The sequence below is a fragment of the Pollicipes pollicipes genome, unplaced genomic scaffold (assembly GCF_011947565.3).
Source record: "Pollicipes pollicipes isolate AB1234 unplaced genomic scaffold, Ppol_2.1 Scaffold_1600;HRSCAF=1878_pilon_pilon_pilon, whole genome shotgun sequence".
NCBI classification, from domain to species: domain Eukaryota; kingdom Metazoa; phylum Arthropoda; class Thecostraca; order Pollicipedomorpha; family Pollicipedidae; genus Pollicipes; species Pollicipes pollicipes.
This window is the reverse complement of record NW_023595962.1, coordinates 26,106,398-26,114,481: the sequence shown is the minus strand read 5'-3', so window position 1 is coordinate 26,114,481 and position 8,084 is coordinate 26,106,398.

Here is an 8,084-nt window from a genome sequence, read left to right as displayed (position 1 = left end):
TTGGTCAAAGTGCATCTGTGCTAATGGAAAATAGCGTGCTTTATGGGCTATTGCTTCCAACACACTAACAGGCATAGCCGACAGCATTCCTCCAAAGCTGAGGGCCAAAAGCAATCGTTTGTTTTCTATCCAATCAGCACCCATTAGGCCAATGCAATATTTTGAAAAGCTGGGAGCCCAGGCCCCTGTGCCGCTCTCCCTCTCCCTCCTCCGGTTCCCTCGCCCCTGCCAGAAGCTCTCGAGCATGTATCTCTTCACCACTCGTTTGCAAGTAAGGTGAGGATGTGGCCTGCACTGGCGCCATGTGACGATACGCAACAGAGGTCTGACCCTCATCCTGGCTTCCCACCCACTGCAGGTGTCCCCCCTCTCCACCCCTACTCCCAACCCCCAGCCAGCGATCTGGCAAATTCGCTCTGATCCAAAGAACGTCCCTGTAGTCATGCAATGTGTGTCATGCGGGAGGCGCGTCCGCCTCTGTCAATTTACGACGTGTTCTTCGAGTGTGACATTGTCATGATCGGTGCTGCCCAACGTACACCGTGCGCATGCCACTCGCTCCAAGCCCCCATCTTGATGTCTGGGGGACGAGCCTGGTGCTCATCTGGGTGATCCGGCTGGCTCACCTCCATGTATCTGGGTGATCCAGCTGACTCACCTCCATGCATTTGGGTGATTCAGCTGGTTCGCCTCCATGCATCTGGGTGATTCAGCTAGTTCGCCTCCATGCATCTGGGTGATCCGGCAGGCTCGCCTCCATGCATCTGGGTGATCCGGCTGGCTCACCTCCATGCATCTGGATGATCCAGCTGGCTCACCTCCATGCATCTGGGTGATCCAGCTGGCTCACCTCCATGCATCTGGGTGATCCAGCTGGTTCGCCTCCATGCATCTGGGTGATCCGGCTGGCTCGCCTCCATGCATCTGGATGATCCAGCTGGCTCACCTCCATGCATCTGGGTGATCCGGCTGGTTCGCCTCCATGCATCTGGGTGATCCGGCTGGCTGACCTCCATGCATCTGGGGATCCAGCTGGCTCACATCCATGCATCTGGGTGATCCGGCTGGCTCACCTCCATGCATCTGGGTGATCCAGCTGATTCGCCTCCATGCATGTGGGTGATCCGGCTGGCTCGCCTCCATGCATCTGGATGATCCGGCTGGCTCACCTCCATGCATCTGGGTGATCCGGCTGACTCACCTCCATGCATCTGGGTGATCCGGCTGGCTGACCTCCATGCATGTGGGTGATCCAGCTGGTTCACCTCCATGCATCTGGGTGATCCGGCTGGTTCGCCTCCATGCATCTGGGTGATCCGGCTGGCTGACCTCCATGCATCTGGTCGATCGTCGCCGCGTGAAGTTCGCCAGGATCTTTTGCGAGCATGTAGAGCCGTCGTCTATTTTGCCGCGCTCTTCGACAGTTCAGGTGCTCTGTCGAGGCCAACAGGGTTCGGCAGGATGGGGCGCCCTGCACCCACATGACCACGGGAGGGGGGGCTGCACCCACACGGCAGGGTGGACCCGTCTGCGCTCACGTGGCCCCTGGGGGTGGGGCGCCCTGCACCCACGTGGACCCTGGGAGGGGCGGCGGAGGCTGCACCCATACCGCGTGGTGGGCCCGCTGCGCCCACTCTGGCATTCATGCCGAGTCTATCGATTGACGTTTCCCCTGCCGTGCTCCCCATCTCTGCACGCGCTACGCCTGGACCTAGCAGGCCAGGGAGGTCGAGTCGTTTGCTAAAGAAAGCTTACAGTGATCTTGAAACGAGACGACTTAACCTGGTGCACTGCTTTGCGTGATGTTGACAGCGGCAGGCATGACTGGAATGGTGTGGCCTGCTAGCGGTGCCACTTTACTTTGCGTGTCTATCAGAAAAGCTTCGGGATTTTGCAAACTCGCAAGAGCCGTACTGCTTTAGAACTGTGTAACGCTTTGTGGAGGATGACAGCATTATGTCTTGAACGTTCAAAGCAGTAAAATACTTAAACAAACCAGTGATGCCAACAAGGTGTGTGCACACGGGCACGCCCCCCCCCCCTCCCCGAGGCCAGAAAGACTGGCCAAAGGCCATATTTAGTGTGCATCCGTGTTGAAATGGGCTTGGGCCATTTCCAAACTGGGACAAAGCCGGGGCTAGTGATTTACATTGGTCGGAGCCCCTGTGTCTTTCAGAGGGCACAGTGTCCAACAGGGGTCCTGCGTTGGCAAGGGCCCCGACGTGGCCAGGGGAACTGTTTGATGGGGCCGAAGATCGGCGCGGAAGGCCCCTGGGGACCGACTATTAAGGGCCCGATTTAAGTGCCTATGGGCACAAATGACTGACGTGGGCAATATAAAAGACCCGGCTAATGCTACTTAGGTAAAGTGTATGTATGTATTAGGTGCACCCATCCAGTAGAAACGGGTCTTTGGATGTTAGTCAGAGGACCTCAGAGGACACTGCAAGCCCCCTTGGACAATGCGGCCCCTTGGACAATGCGGCCCCTTGGACAATGCGGTTCTCTATTTCGGACAGAGATCACCAACACCGAACACGGCCGTATCGGTCTAAGCCCTGGGGTCCCATTTTACCAAGCAGGGGCAAGACAGGGCCCGCGATCTAAATCATCGGAACCCTGAAACAATGAGGGCCCGTGTCTGCCAGAACCACAACACCTAACGGGGTTCTGTGTTCTGTGTTCTGCGTTCCGTGTTCTGATGTTCTGTGTTTGCAACGTTCGAGAATTGACCAGGGAACCATGCGTTGAACAAGGCACAGACGGAACCCCAAATGCCGAAGGGTCTCTTGCGTTGAACGGTGCCCTCTGACCGTGAAAGAGATATGAGGACTTGTAATGATATAATTCACAATGTGTCAGCCAGGGCCCGGTAACGAACAGGAGACCACAATGTGTCAGTCAGAGGCCCGGTACCGAACAGGAGACCCTTCATACCCATTTCAGCCGGAGGTCTGTTAGGGCGAACTGAAGTGTATGTGCCAATTATTGAACCCCCCGCGACGATAAGAGATCGTTTTGCGTCCGTAAGGAATCGTTTTGCGTCTGCAAGGAATCGTTTTGCGTCCGTAAGGGCTTCTGCGTCGATCCAGACCAGTTTCCCGGGTCGAGGGGCCTCCCGCATCACGGAGATGGCCAATGTATGATGCATCCGTTGAAGCGGCTCTCAGATCGACCAGTGGGTCCTGACCCCGCGTCGTCAGAATGACAGTCATGGCTGATATCATCAAAATATTATATATCATCAAAAAAAAAGCCTTAACCTAATCAACAACAGCAGAACGGCAGCCGATAGCCGGTAGACGCCCGCGCTGTGATAAAATGGCCCCGTTTAGTCCCTGACCGGGAACGATAAAGCGCCCTTTAGTATTCTTCCCATGGTGTCCCTTGCCCGGGAAGGTAAGGGGCCCCATAAGTGTCTACCAGAGCGAATCGAAGTAAGGTGAGAAGAAGAGGCCAGGCACTGTTTGCCTGGGAACGCCCATCTTTTTTTTTTAGAGCCGACCAGTGAAACAAATTACATAAGACGGCTTTGAAGTTGCGCGTTCGCAATCTTAGGGGCAAGAATACCGATGGCTGGGGTTGCAATTGCCATAAAATCGAAAGGTTTGGCAGCTGCAGGTAACACCAGGCGGTGGGCGTCGGGCGCGCGAGAACAACCGGCCAGGACGTGCTTCCGAAAGTCTCTCAAAATCAAGGCAAGCTGCTCAGAGGCCTGACTGGGACGTGTGTTTCACATTTATAGCTTTGAGGATGTCCCCTGAACAGGTAACAAGAAAGTTGACATAAAGACATAAAAAGTTGACAATAAGAAAGTTGACAATAACGAGACATAAAGTTGCTACGTGTGCTGTTCCAGTCATAGCACCAGACTGCGGCACCAGTTTGTGTTGTTGTAAATGTTCATCTGTTTCATTATCAATATAAGCATCGCATCGATAAGAAAGAAGCATTAGCCTTATTCCTCGGAAAAGCCGGGAGAATGGAGACACATCGGTCGATTTCGAGTGAATGTTCACATTCTCACACAAAACATTATTGCCAATCTTAACACTTTTTCAAATCCCATTTCGATTTACAATCTTCATTCACAAAGTCCTCGATATCTCTATAGAACCCAAAAAACTCAACACCCATTTCCTGGGTTTTCCGAGGAATAGGGCTTATATTGCTGTCTTATCTATGTGAATAATGTTCCTCGCTAATGCACTGAACAAATTACGTAATTAAGAATCGCATCGGTGAATGCACGCCCGTACCTCCTTCTAAGCACGCATTCTGATGTTCTTAAGCTTTCAACGATAATTTTCAGACACGTCAGCATTTGTGTTCGTCCGTTGACCACCGCCTAGTGTTAGAGAGGTCGAGGCCCGCGCGACCCACGGGGACTGTAATGTCGGGCATGGGGTTTGTTCCAAGACTCGCGAACTTGTATGTTCAAAACTATTTTGCATAGTTTTCATGGATCGATTTTAGATGAATATTGAACATGCTCAGATAATCATGACTAGCCCCCTAAATACACCTTTTCAAATCTCATTTCGATTTACAATCCCCATTCACGAATTCCTCGACATCTCTACAGAACCCAGAAAAATGCTGGCGAAGCCCCTGACTATCATCGGCTTAGAAATGGTCCACCGAACCCTTGTAAAAGGTAAAGCGCCGGTAGTTTATTACGTGCGGTCACTTAACACCTGGCTGCTTCCGTTAATTGCCCGAAAAACAAAACTCGCGATTTCCGTAGGCTCCGGCCTCTTCTCCAATTAGTGAGAGTGATGCACATTCATGTTGGTTTTGAGCTGAAATAGCCATCTTGAAGACCTTCCTGTGCTGTTCACGATCCTGCCCATCTTAATACCCTAGTTGCTCCAGTTTCTGAGCCACACTCCCGCACAAATGACGGCCATTCCATAGCCCATGCGGTGATCAAGACCAATAAAAATGTAACTGAACTAAAAAGGCATTCATATCTGGCGTTCGTGAGCACGATTTCCAGATATAACAACCTTCAACTGGCTCTCAATGTTGCGCAGGGTAGATGACGTAATCAAACCACGACACATTGAGGAGCACATCTACTAAACAGAGAATTGTGTTGTCTGGAGCAGTCTTTCCCACTTCTAAAGTATACCGATAGTTATAAGTGGGCTTGTTACATCATATATGATGCTTGCTTCGATATCCTCAAAGGTGAATCATTCCCTTTAAAGGAGGTTAAAACAAAAAAAAGAGAAAAATTTCGCCTTCGAAATGACGTGACCTATAGGCGGTGACCGTTTTTTGGCGGGAGAGGGGGGAGATGCCCCTTCACCAGCTCATCTTCTGGTGATGAACAACTCTAATTTGAAGACAGGAAATGGCTTCGGTCACATTGTCGTGTACACGGTGCGTCACAGGCAGATGCGTCACATTCTTGTGGACAGCAGCATATGTCCATAAGAGAAGCTTCTGACTTGGTGCGTCGCCCCTTTGGTCAGAAATCGTGTGTTCCTAGCCGAACTCTGTGACTGTCAGCACCGCTTCATTACTGACGCGTGCGTCTCGAAGTCTGATGAAGCAGTGTCTGTTTCACCAGCTGCTCGACCAAGACAACAACGCGGAGGTCGGGTCAGTTATTTTCTTGCTAAACATTCCTTTGCTCTTCAGTGAGCATACTCGGTTGCGAGTATTTCAGCTCACAGTCACTCGCATAGAAAGCTGTCAAAGGTCCACATTATGTGGAAATTATGGAGCCGAAAATTACAACTGGAAAAAGGCGCACCCGACCAGTGTCCTACAGACCTCTCCCAGTCCAGACCCGACCCTCCGACCCGACCTCTCTCCGTCCAGACCCGACCCTCCGGCCCGACCTCTCTCCGTCCAGACCCGACCCTCCGACCCCGACCTCTCTCCGTCCAGACCCGACCCTCCGACCCGACCTCTCTCCGTCCAGACCCGACCCTCCGGACCCGACCTCTCCCCGTCCAGACCCGACCCTCCGACCCGACCTCTCCCCGTCCAGACCCGACCCTCCGTCCCGACCTCTCCCCGTCCAGACCCGACCCTCCGACCCGACCTCTCCCCGTCCAGACCCGACCCTCCGACCCGACCTCTCCCCGTCCAGACCCGACCCTCCGACCCGAACCTCTCCCCGTCCAGACCCGACCCTCCGACCCGACCTCTCCCCGTCCAGGCCCGACTCTCTCCGTCCAGACCCGACCCTCCGACCCGACCTCTCCCCGTCCAGACCCGACCCTCCGACCCGACCTCTCCCCCGTCCAGACCCGACCCTCCGACCCGGACCTCTCCCCGTCCAGGCCGACCCTCCGGCCCGACCTCTCTCCGTCCAGACCCGACCCTCCGACCCGACCTCTCCCCGTCCAGACCCGACCCTCCGACCCGACCTCTCCCCGTCCAGACCCGACCTCCGGCCCGACCTCTCCCCCGTTCAGACCGGCGAGCGACAGGCGTTACCATGAGACAGGCGTTACCATGAGACTGTGCTGGCGGAGCCGGCCCTCGCCCGGCCCCGGCCTGGGCTGGGCGACGTCTGGGCAGCCGTGACGGCCGCGGCTGCGGAGACTGGCCGGAGGGGACGGCCGGGGTGCGGGGACTGGCCGGAGAGGACGGCCGGGGTGCGGGGACTGGCCGGAGAGGACCGCCGGGGTGCGGGGACTGGCCGGAGAGGACCGCCGGGGTGCCGAGACTGGCCGGAGAGGACCACCGGGGTGCGGGGACTGGCCGGAGAGGACGGCCGGGGTGCCGAGACTGGCCGGAGAGGATCGCCGGGGTGCGGGGACTGGCCGGAGAGGACCGCCGGGGTGCCGAGACTGGCCGGAGAGGACCGCCGGGGTGCCGAGACTGGCCGGAGAGGACCGCCGGGGTGCGGGGACTGGCCGGAGAGGACCGCCGGGGTGCCGAGACTGGCCGGAGAGGACCGCCGGGGTGCGGGGACTGGCCAGAGAGGACCGCCGTGGCGTCCGTCGCGAACGGCTCTGACCCATCGCGAACACCAGCGCCCTGCCCTGGATGACCTGACTCAGACCGTCGTGGAGCCGGGTCCGGATCGTTCCAGCCGCGCTGATCAGAAGTCCAGCTGATGCTGCACTGACAGCAGCTGTGCGCGACCCGCTCTGGTCCAGAGCTGTTGGCCGGGCGGCGATGGTCCGAGGCCGTCCAGAGGTCGAGGTCTTGACCCCCAGGACCCGCGGCTCCTGCACGTTAGGTCACGCCTTGTATTTAACCACGTCACGAGCTCCGTCCCCAGGACACGACATCAGCAGCAGCAGCAGCAGCAGCCCTGTCTGCCCATGACGCGTGCGGCCGCCGGCAAGGTACGGCAGCAGCAGCAGCTTTGCCTGCCCATGACGCGTGCAGTCGCCGGCAGGACAGGACAGCAGCAGCAGCAGCTTTGCCTGCCCATGACGCGTGCTGTCGCCGGTAGGACAGGACAGCAGCAGCAGCAGCTTTGCCTGTCCATGACGCGTGCGGTCGCCGGTAGGGTACGGCAGCAACAGCAGCAGCTTTGCTTGTCCATGACGCGTGCGGTCGCCGGTAGGGTACGGGAGCAGCAGCAGCTGTGACTGTTTCGCCGGCATCGTCGGCGCACTGGCCGGTTTCGCGGCGCTGGCAGGACTGGTGGCCTTCGCCATCGCGCAGGCGGCGGCCGCCGCCGGTGGAGGAGGCAGGTCACTGTCGCGTCGGAGCCTCGCTGACCCGCTCACAAACTCGGCGGCAGAAGGTGGGTCCGCTTGCTGAGCACGAGCGAAAGCTGATAGAATTAAGTGCGGATTAAGTTACGGGGACAGCCGGAGTTCCCCAAAACATGATATCCTTTTGACCTTTTGATAGTTTTTTTGGCGGATGCTTGTTGATTTGGGTCCCTAATCGATGGTGCTGAGGCCAAAATTGTGAAGGAAAACCCAAGTCGTTGTGCGAAGCTCCGCCCAGGTTGCTGTGCATTATGTCCCACGCATAAATAGTATTCACACAGTGCGCACGCATGATACAGATGTATTCTGCTCCAACTAGCTGGCAGCTTCCCATGACGCTGCCCGGACCTAAGCCCACGTTTACCTCGAACCTGGTCTGGATGACAGGAT